Below are 11,980 nucleotides of genomic sequence, written 5' to 3'. Positions count from 1 at the left end.
GGCATGGATTAATGTCACCCATATTCCCTTCACATCCACCCCTGTGCAAGGGGGCTTTAGGGGGCACCGGACCCCCAACCCTCTGGCTCTGTTGCTTTCTTCTCGAAGTTCCCAGTGTTCAAGACTCCTCCCTGCTCCTCTTAAAGCTTACATTCTGATGCAAGGAAACAATAACTAAACTAATAAAAAAAAATCATACTATACAGTGAAGTGCAGTATATTAAACACTGGCATAACAGGACAGAAGATGACAGAGGTGGAGAGAAGAATATTTTATAGGGGTGGTCAGGGAAGACGTCTTTGAAAACCTGGCATTTGACACAGCTCCAAAGAAAGACAGGAGAGAGTCAGGCATGCATGTACGTGGCGGGGGGCGGGGGTGGGGTGGGGCGGGGGTGGATTCCAGATCACGGAAGCTCTCCAGGAAGTACCCAACATGTCCACTGGAGTAAAAAAATAATAAGTCAACCTCCATGTATGTTTTTATCCAAAAAAATAAAAGAAAGAAATTGAACTAACATTTAGTATATTAATTATAGAAGATATATATACATATATAATATAAATAATACATATGGGGTGGATGCTCAGTTAAAAATCATAGGGGTAGGAAATAAAAATTATAGCGATTACTACACTCCTTAAAGCCACCCGAAAGGCAAAGGATAGATTTTATCTATGTCTCTGTCTTCAGACTCCACCACTCTGGAATATACTAGATATCAACATTTCATGTATAGTTTTTTTTTGTAATCTCTGTGTATATATTTTTATAGCCTCTACTTTAAAGCTCCTTTTTTTTTTTTTTTAATATCAACTAGGCCTAAGCCTTGAAGACTAAGTGAAATTCGCTCAGTCATGTCCGACTCTTTGCGATCCCATGGACTATACAATACATGGAATTCTCCAGGCCAGAATACTGGCGTGGGTAGCCTTTCTGTTCTCCAGGGGATTTTTTCCAACCCAGGGATCGACAGGTCTCCCACATTTGCAGGCGGATTCTTTACCAGCTGAGCCACAAGGGAAGCCAAACAATATTGAAGTGCTTCTCCAGCAGATCTTCTGGGCCCAGGAATCGAGCCAGGGTCTCCTGTGTTGCAGGCAGATTCTTTTCCAACTGAGCCATCAGCGAAGCCTTGAGGATGGTTCCCTAATAAATGAACAGATGAACAAATGGTTGGAAGGATGAAACAGTATGAGAAGAGATGATTTACTGGAACTGCATGCATTGAAATGCTGCAAAGGCAGCCTTGGCACCATAAAAGACTTTGGGTGTTGGCATCTGACAGGAATTAAAATCATCCAAGGATCGCCCTCGGGCAATTTATTCACTTTGTTCCCTAATCTGTGAAATAGGAAATGGGTGGAAGTGAAAGATGATGAATTGAGACAACCCTGTAGAAAAGGCCAAAACACAGAGTCTGGCACTGAGAGGACAGTTCCTATCTTTCATCTCACTCTCCTCTCTTCAACCTCACCGCCAAGCAGCCCGCTCCACGCTGTCAGTGCGGGGAAACAGCTGCTAAGACAATGAGAGGTGGCTTGCAGGCTTTGCTCCCATGTTGCTTTTACCAAATAGACAAGGACCCAGAGTGATGAAAACACAAGTTTGACAGAGACAGGTGAGCTGAGCCTTAGTTAACTGAGCGGAAGGTAAGTTGAGGGGGCGGGGGGAAAGCTGAGCCAACATGAGCTAGTGCAACCTTGGGCTAACAGTGGTACTCTCGGGGAGGACGCGACACAGCGTCTGTCACCTCCACCTCGCCGTTCCCTGACACAACTGCAGCACCCTAAAGGTGTGGGAGACTGTAGGGAGAAATATCAAAAACCTCAGACACGCAGATGACACCACCCTTAGGGCCGAAAGCAAAGAGGAACTAAAGAGCCTCTTGATACAAGTGAAAGAGGAGAGTGGAAAAGCTGGCTTAAAATTCAACATTCAAAAAACTAAGATCATGTCATCTGGTCCCATCACTTCATGGCAAATAGATGGGGAAACAGTGGAAACAGTGAAAGACTTTATTTTGGGGGGCTCCAAAATCACTGCAGATGGTGACTGCAGCCGTGTAACTGAAAGACGCTTGCTCCTTGGAAGAAAAGCTATGACCAACCTAAACAGCTTATTGAAAAGCAGAGATATTATTCTGCCAACAAAGGTACGTCCAGTCAAGGCTATGGTTTTTCCAGGAGTCATGTATGGATTTGAGAGTTGGACTATAAAGAAAGCAGAGCACCAAAGAATGGGTGCTTTTGTACTGTGGTGTTGGAGAAGACTCTTGAGAGTCCCTTAAACTTCAAAGAGATCTAACCAGTCCATCCTAAAGTAAATCAGTGCTGAATATTCATTGGAAAGACTGATGCTGAAGCTGAAACTCCAATGCTTTGGCCACCTGATGCGAAGAGCTGACTCTTTGGAAAAGACCCTGATGCTGGGAAAGATTGAAGGCAGGAGAAGGGGATGTCAGAGGATGAGATGGTTGGATGGCATCACCGACTGGATGGGCATGAGTTTGAGGAAACTCCAGGCGTTGGTGATGGACAGGGAGGCCTGGTGTGCTGCAGTCCGTGAGGTGGCAAAGTGTCGGACACGACTGAGTGACTGAACTGACCCAAGTCGTGGGGCAGAGCGCGGAAGCCTGGCGAGCCACCCCGAGCTGCCATTGGCCGTCGTGACTGTCAGTCCGCGCTCAGCTCCGCTTGCCCCGCCTCCTTGCCCCGCCCCGTCTTCCCGGATCTTGATCTCCGTCTGCGAACAGTCTGCGGGTGTCCATCCGCCGGGAAGCAGCTTTATCCGCCGCGAATACTCGCTTGGCTTGCGCGAGTGCCGGCGCCGGGAGGGGTGGGGGCCGGGAAGGGGCTGCCCGCGCAGACCTCGGTCACAGGCCCCGTGCGGGAGGGTCCCGGAGGGACAGGTTGGGGCAGCAGGAAGAGAGACGGAAGGGAAGCAGTCCGGAAGGTGCTGGGGTGGGCCGGGAAGCTGATTAGAACCGCAGCGGGGGAGCGCCAAGGTCACGTGCCAGCTGCCTTGCGTGCCTAGGGAGTCAGCCTGGCTCTGCTGGTAGCTGTGTGCCTGCAGGCCAGTTGCTTGATGTCGCTGGCCGTAGTTTTCTTTTGAAATGGGGATGACTGAAGTTGCTCCCTGGGGTGTTATGGGGATGAAATCAGTTAATGTTTGTGAAGTCCTTAGTTTTCGTTCAGTGAAAACGGATGGTCGCCAGCGGCATTGGCATCACCTTTTGAGAAATGCAGGTCACCCCACCTGGCCACACTCCAGCCTTATGGCCTCGGGAGCTCACAGGAGCTCAGAAATGTGTTTCAACAAGATCACTACAGGATCCCCACGAAGTGCTGGTCTGAGCTCCTCAGGCAGATCTGTTGATGCCTCTACTGGTTAAATGATGCAGATTACCGAGCCTCACTTGGTGAATTTACGCTGAGACTGAGTCCCAGAATCTGTGGTTTATTAAAAGCTACTCATGTGATTGAGTTTGAAAGCAAATGGTTGGAGAATCACAAATGAATAGATCGTTTTAATTCACATATAGGGAATCAAGACACCCGCCCTCCATCCCACCCCCACCCCCCGCACCCCAAAATGCAACCGGAGCTTGCCTAAGGTCTCCGTTCAGGGTCCTAAGAAACTGTGAAGCTCTAAGGTTAAACTCCGCCCCGACACACCTCCGCCTCTGCCCCAACTAGTCCAGTGGCCTCAAAGTATCTTGTTTCCTAATCTGTGAAATGGGAGCAAAAGTCACACCTAGCTCAAGGGGTGACTGTGAAGATCAAATATGACCCAGAAAAGTCCCCTCTGGGAATATGGATTGGACGGAAGTGTTCATCCATGTCTGGCCCCAGAGCCTGCAATTCCTGCAGGGGCCTGGGACCCTGCAATTCGCTTGATAAAATAAGCCTCCTTGGAAACTCAAGTCAGCAAGTGAGGGGCTTTGGGGAGATATCCAGGCCTCTTAGTTTGGCCTGAGTCTGGTCCAGCCCAGTTCTGAGCCATCCCCAGAACCGAGACAGGAGCTCAGAGGATGGTTTCCAAGTCCCATTGTGCCTGCGAGGATGCATGAATAAAACCATCCAGCTCACACTGCCTCTTGGCTCCAGGCAATGGCTCCAGGCAGTGTCACCTCCATAGTTCTTTTCCTGGTGAGGAAAAACTCCCTGCTTGCTGGAAACCTCCTTGGAGCATCTGGTGTCCTGCAAGGGAGGGCTTTGCCGCCCCCCAAGTGTATTGTCTTCCTAGGGCAGGATGGACCAGGGGTCTCTGTAGGCAGTTTAGCTTCCAGGCCTTCAGGGCTGACCCTATGGTGCTGCTAGAAATATAGAGCCCCCACCCACCTCCTCTTTGGAGGGAGGTTCAAGAGGGGACAGGGTTGGAGGGAGGTTCAAGAGGGAGGGGACATATGTATACCTCTGACTGATTCATGTTGACGTAGGGCAGAAAGCAGCATTGTAAAGCAATTATCCTCCAGTTAAAAATAAATTGTAAATGTTAAAGTAAAAAAATAAATTGAAATAGATTCACAGACGTAGAAAACAAACTCACAGTTACCAAAGGGGATGCATAAATGCTCAGTCATGTCTGACTCTTTCCTCTTCCAGGGGGTCTTCCGATCCAGGGATGGAGCCTCGGCTCCCGTGTCTCCTGCATGGCTGGTGGATTCTTTACCTGCTGAGCCATCAGGACACCCCTACCAAAGGGGGTGGTGGGGGATAAACTAGAAGTTTGGGACTAACATATACATACTACTACTATACATAAAATAGATAAAGCACAAGGACCTACTGTATAGCACAGGGAACTAGACTCAGTATCTTGTAATAACCTATGATGGGAAAGAATCTGAAAAATTATATATATATATATATATATATGTATAACTGAACCATTTTGCTCTACACTTGAAACTAGCACAACGTAGTCACATAATTTGGGAAGATCCCCTGGAGAAGGACATGGCAACCCATCCCAGTATTCTCGCCTGAAGAATCCCATGGACAGAGAAGCCCAGCAGGCTACAGTCCATGGACTCACAAGAGTCGCACACGACTTAGCGACTAAACCACCACATTCACGTAACTGTGAATTAATTATGCTTCAATTAAAAAATTAAAAGTAAAAAAAAATTTTTTTTAAGAATAAAAGGGAGGGGACAGCTTCTAAGTTGAACTGTGGTGGGCCCACTGTAAACTTATGGGCGAGGAGGAGGAGACCATCCCACTGGGCTCTGGCATATTCCAGGACCAGCTCTGGAATAGGATGTCCAGGCCTTCAACCCCGATTCTTCCCCAGAGGCCAGATCACCAGCCCTTCACTCTGTGTTGTCTTTGTACATCTGATGACAGTTTTCCCTGTTCAGTTCAGTTCAGTCACTCAGTCGTGTCAGACTCTTTGCAACCCCATGAACCGCAACAGGCCAGGCCTCCCTGTCCATCACTAACTCCTGGAGTCCACCCAAACTCATGTCCATTGAGTCAGTGATGCCATCCAACCACCTCATCCCCTGTCGTCCCTTTCTCCTCCTGCCTTCAATCTTGCCCAGCCTCAGGGTGTCCCCCATAAAACCCCTGTTCATCCCTCATCCTTCAAGTTTGAATCTAAATCAACGTTTCTCTCTCTCTCCTTCTTAACTTCTCCCTTTCTCTCTTTCTCTCACATATTCTCCTCAGGTAGAGGAAAGGTGTCTTCTTGGCTCCTAGAACATGTTGTTTTTAATTCTAAATACAGAAATCAGCCCATGCTGTTAGGACTATTGAATGTGGGTGGAGCTTCCCAGGTGGTGCTAGTGGTAAAGAAGTGTGCCTGCCAGTGCAGGAGACATAAGAAACACAGGTTCGATCCCTGGGTCAGGGAGATCCCCTGGAGAAGGAAATGGCAACCCATTCCAGTATTCTTGCCTGGGAACCCCATTGACAGGGGAGTTTGGCGGGCTACAGTCCACAGGGTCACAAAAAGCTGAACATGACTGAAGTGACTGAACGTCATGCATGGAGTAGAGACATCTTTGAAGGTGTGAGCAGTCTTTACCTCATTATGGGTTTGGTGGTGGTGGTTTAGTTGCCAAGTCGTCTCCGATTCTTACGACCCCAAGGACTGTAGCCCGCCAGACTCCTCTGTCCGTGAGATTCTCCAGGCAAGAATACTGGAGTGGGTTGCCATTTCCTTCTCCAGGGGATGTTCCCGACCCAGGAATTGAACCCAGGTCTCGTGTACTGCAGGCAGATTCTTTACCAACTGAGCTACAAGGGAAGCCCCATTATAGGTTTAACAACAATTAAATAACGCAACCACCTGTGACTTGGTGGTGGTGGTTTATTAAGAGGTGGAGTCGCTAAATCGTCTCCAATTCTTGTGACCCCTATGGACAGAGGAGCCTGGCAGGCTACAGTCCATGGGATTCTCCAGGCAAGAATATTGGAGTGGATTGCCATTTCCTTCTCTAGGGGATCTTCCCAACCCAGGAATCAAACCCGGGTCTCCTGCATTGTAGGCGGATTCTTAACCAACTGAGCTACAAGGGAAGACTTGGCTAGATGTATTCTTGCTCCATTTATAATGAAATGCAGATGACTTACTGCATATGGCCAACAAGGTGTTTAGTCCAAGGGACTATGCAGTGTGTGGTCCTATCAAAGGTAAACACTCTGTCTTCAGGGATGTCAGACAGTTTCAACAACATCCTATCTGCAGAAGCTGAAAGTGAAGTCTCGGTGGCTCAGCAGATTCCTCGAGCACTCCCTGACCATCACAGCTGCCAGGTTGTGGTGGGTTTGCATTGAGCTCGAAGGGCACAGCTTCAAGAGGAGAAGCAATGCTGCAGCTCTGCCATGGACCTAGAGGTCCTGATTCAGCCAGCTCTGTTAGTTTTTTGATGAGGGTCAGTGTAAGGTTGAAATGGAAGACCGCCTCCTAAATGGCATCAGGCCAACAATTCCAAACATATGGTTCAGTTGCTATTCCAGTGACCAGTAAACAGAGAATAAAGCATCAGCAGGTAGCTCAAGAAACCAACATGCTTTGGGATTGGCAGGAACCATGTTGGGATGCCATTGGGATGCCATTACAAATGGGCAAAAGTCCATTGGGAGGTAAAAATACAAATGTCACCTAAGAAGCAGGGGGACCTGGGGAAACAAGCCAGGCTTTTTTTTTTTTTTTTTTTTCTTCTGCCAAGCTGTCTTCCTTTCAATTATTTTTTCCTTTGCCTTTTCATGTCCAACTCTTTGCGACCCCATGGATTGCAGCATGCCAGGCTTCCCTGTCCTTCACCAACTCCCAGAGCTTTCTCAAACGCATGTCCATCAAGTCAGCAATGCCATCCAACCATCTCATCCTTTGTCGTCCCCTTCTCCTCCTGCCCTCAATCTTTCCCAGCATCAGGGTCTTTTCCAATGAGTCAACTCTTTGCATGAGGTGGCCAAAGTACTGGAGTTTCAGCTTTAGCATCATTCCTTCCAAAGAAATCCCAGGGCTGATCTCCTTCAGAATGGACTGGTTGGATCTCCTTGCAGTCCAAGGGACTCTCAAGAGTCTTCTCCAACACCACAGTTCAAAAGCATCAATTCTTTGGCGCTCAGCTTTCTTTATAGTCCAACTCTCACATCCATACATGACCACTGGAAAAAACATAACCTGGACTAGACGGACCTTTGTTGGCAAAGTAATGTCTCTGCTTTGTAATATCCTGGTTGGTCATAGCTTTTCTTCCAAGAGCAAGCGTCTTTTAATTTCATGGCTGCATGTCGAGGCTGGCTCAACAAGCCACGGTTTCCCGAAAGTGCAATACAGAGAAAGAATTAGAAAGACACAATAATTGAAAGCAAGGATCAGGAGACCAACACCATTCCTAGGTGAAGGTGCCCAAACTGATCAAGTCAGCTTTACTACATGTTTTCAGGCAGGGGAGTCCGTGCAAGTGAGAACGTGCTCTCAGAAGCATATAGAGCCACAAGGCTGTTAAGATAGGATAGGAATGTAACATAAAGATGAACTAAGAAAGATTTACTTGTACTAATGATTTAAGTTGCTGTCTCAATAACAAAGTTCCAGATGCGAAAAACATTTGACTCAGAGACGCCCGGTCATGGAATAGTCTGATGATGGCTTTCCACCTCCAGGCACACATCCTGCTTTCAAGATGTTTTTCTGTTCCCTTTGGGCTTAATCCAAGGGTCCTATGTCTTGAGGTGTCTGGTCAGCAAGGTTGATAATGCTTTCACAAGCCTTTTCTGGGGTCTGCTTTTTCTGTCTTGTACTTGCTTCCTACATCTCCCCCTTTTTGTTTTTCAGCAAGTGAAGTAATTGTAAGAAAGGCTAATTGTTGTTGGTGACATTATTGTCATCTTGCTGTTCTTCTCCAGACGACACAGAAGCAAAAGAAAATGATTAAAATTATAGCACAGGTTAACATAATTCCATGTCCATAGGCCTTGATCTGTTTAAGAGGATTTAGAGAGGATATACCATCAGCAATAGTATCAAGTAAATTAGATCCAGAAATCATATCTAACTTTTTATTAAAAGTTTCTAATATATCATGTTGTAAATCTTGAATATCTAGAGAAATATTTCCTTGATTTAATAAATGTTGTTTGATCTTGTCCTAATTAAACCATGACCAATTGTATTCATGTGCTCTAAAACAAAAAGAGGTGTAATTCCAATCACGTTTTAATCTCAGTTGCTTTTGTAAACTAACCATTTGATCTCCGAATAGTATTACTGTCTGCTGGAGATCAGCCACCTGAGAAGCTAATTTGCCATCTGTTTTTTGTTGAGTGGACTATAAAATGTCAGCATCCTTATGCCATTCTTGTACAAACTGCACTGTTTGAACAGATTGATGTAAACCTACTCCAGCCACTGCTGCAGTGGTAGTGATAGCTATGCTAATGCCTAAAATAGCAGCGATATGCATTCCAATGACTCTTTCAGCATGTTTTAAACCTTTAATAATTTCTTCAAGGGCATACAGTGTAGGACTTTCTTGCCAAGATCTTTGCAAATCTACTGGTATCCAAATGCCCACTCTAGCTTTAAGAATATAAATACTCTGCCAACTGTCATTGAATGGGATAGTATTACTTAAACATGTGTAAAAGGAACACTGTAAACAATCTATAAGCCCTGTATTTTTATCATAATTAGCTGGACAGACCATGAATACAAAAGGAAGTCTAACACAAGCTTGCATATTATGAGTAGAGTTTTTGTAAAAATAAAAGTTGCTTTAGGGTCCAGTGGTTTGGGCTTAGCGCTTTCACTGCTGTGGTCAGGGCTCAATCCCCAGTTGGAGAACTAAGATCCTGCAAGCCATGTGGTGTGGCCCCCTGCCCACCCCCCAAAAAGAGACACTTCATAACTGGCATATACAGGACTCCTGCTGAAGCATCCCTGAAAATATAGCATAAACTAATAATAAAAATGATTTATATACAAGGTTAATGAAATGTTTATTGCCTAAAGGACATTGTCTATCCTGGGTACATGTTAAATATTGTTGAATTAATGGATGCATTTCAAGATATTTCCAGTATTTATACTTTCTGGAGATCTGAGTTTCCATCTAGTATCATTTTCCTTCAGCCTAAAGAAATTCTTTCAGCATTTTGTGTACTGAGCCCTGAGACTTTCTTTTTTCCCTAAATCTTTTTTCCTCTCCATTTTTCAAATTCCATGATTTTGTTGGTCGATTTTCAAATGCACTGTTTTTTTCTGTCATTTTCATTTTGCTGTTTGTCCAGTGAAACTTTTTTAAAATTTTATTTTATTTTTGGCTTCGCTGGGTCTTAGTTGTTGTATGGCAAGCTTTCTCTAGATCCGGTTGTGTTGCTCAGGCTTCTCGTTGTGACGGCTTCTCTTGCTGCAGAGCGTGGGCTCTAGATCCGGTTGTGTTGCTCAGGCTTCCCGTTGTGACGGCTTCTCTCGTTGCAGAGCGTGGGCTCTAGATCCGGTTGTGTTGCTCAGGCTTCCCGTTGTGACGGCTTCTCTTGCTGCAGAGCGTGGGCTCTAGGCGCTTGGGCTCAGTAGTTGTGGTTCATGGGCTCAGTTGCTCTGCAGCATGTGGAATCCTCCCACAGCTGGAATCAAACCTGTGTCCCCTGTGTTGGCAGGCAGACTCTCATCCACTGTGCCACCAGGGAAGTCCTGTCCAGTAAATTTTTTAATTTTAGATAGTATATTTTTCAATTGTAGGATATCTGTTGGTTTTTTTTTCTGAATTTTTTAAAAATTGTGGTAAGATATTTATAACATAAAATTTACCATCTCAGTCATTTTTGTGAACCTAGCCACAGTTTCGTGGTGTTAAGTACATTCACTCTGCTGTGTAACCATCACCACTATCCATCTTCAGAAAAACCTGACATCTCAAACTGAATTCTATGCCACGCCACAATAACTTCTCATTCCCCTGGAAGTCACGATTCTTTCTATTCTCTATAAATGTGACTATTCTAAGTACATTTAAGTGGAATCCTGTAATATTTGTCCTTTTCTGTCTGGCTTATTTCACTTAGAATAATGTCTTCACGGTTCACTGATACTGTCACATGTGTCAGAATTTTCTCCCCTTTTTTATTATTATTTTAAAAAATACTTACTTATTTGCATCAGGTCTTAGTTGCAGCATAAGGGATCTAGTTTCCCAACCAGGGAATGAACCTGGGTCCCCTGCATTGGGAACTTGGAGTGTTAGCCACTGGACAACTTAGAAAGTCCCTTTTCTTCCCTTACAAGACTGAATAATTTTCCATTGTATGTATCTAGCCCTACTGGAGAAGGCAATGGCACCCCACTCCAGTACTCTTGCCTGGAAAATCCCATGGAGAGAGAAGCCTGGTAGGCTGCAGTCCATGGGGTCACAAAGAGTCTGACACGACTGAGCGACTTCACTTTCACTTTTCACTTTCATGAATTGGAGAAGGAAATGGCAACCCACTCCACTGTTCTTGCCTGGAGAATCCCAGGGATGGCGGAGCCTGGTGGGCTGCCATCTGTGGGGTTGCACAGAGTTGGACACGACTGAAGTGACTTAGCAGCAGCAGTTAGCAGGGTCATTTAAAATATATTCAGTCTATCGACCATTCCATGCCTCAAGAGTTTTCAAAGCCATAGGTATTTTCCAGATCTCATTATGAATAGGATGGTGAACTAGATGTGGAATGGGAGGGGCAAATCCTACCCCATTCCAAACCAAAGATCCATTACCAAATGTACTGAGTCCCACTGTGGTATATCCAAGGACTGGGGATTTTGGTGTCTTTTAATTTTGGAGTCCCTCTGGGTCCCCAATCAATTATGGGACCTTCAGTAGTATTGATCAATAAATGACCTTCCACTCCTTTACAATAATTCCATTGCATCCAATCTTCCTTTTCTAAAAACATAAGAGCAGTTGAAAGAAAAAAGGAAGTCTTATCATCTTTAGTAGATTTAACAACAGATAAACATTTTTGATAATCTGTTTTTAAACAGATCTCTCCACGCCTAGAGAATCCCATGGACAGAGGAGCCTGGTAGGCTGCTGTCCATGGGGTCACACAGAGTCGGACATGATGGAAACTATTTAGCATGCATGCTTTGGAGAAGGAAATGGCAACCCACTCCGGTATTCTCGCCTGGAGAATCCCAGGGACAGAGGAGCCTGGTGGGCTGCCATCTATGGGATCACACAGAGTCAGACCCAACCGAAGCGACTTAGCAGCAGCAGCTCCATATCCAATGCAAATAGGGGTATTTTCAGACCCAATGGTGTAATTGTTTAATATATATTCTTCTTCTTCTGGTTTATCTGGGAGACTTTGATCATAGGGGCCAGGAAGCCAAGCTGAGTCATTCACAAAAATGGGAACTGTTGAATCTTCCCATGTCTAACACTGCGCTCCCTGATGTAGCTGGGAGCAGGTCATAGACAGATTGTTTTGGGGGGCCTGGGCTGTAAACACAAAAGGAACAGTCTTCCAAGCACTCAGA

This window comes from Bison bison, unplaced genomic scaffold (assembly GCF_000754665.1).
Source record: "Bison bison bison isolate TAMUID 2011002044 unplaced genomic scaffold, Bison_UMD1.0 scf7180017863016, whole genome shotgun sequence".
In the NCBI taxonomy this organism is placed as follows: Eukaryota; Metazoa; Chordata; class Mammalia; order Artiodactyla; family Bovidae; genus Bison; species Bison bison.
Note: the sequence above shows the minus strand (reverse complement) of the source record.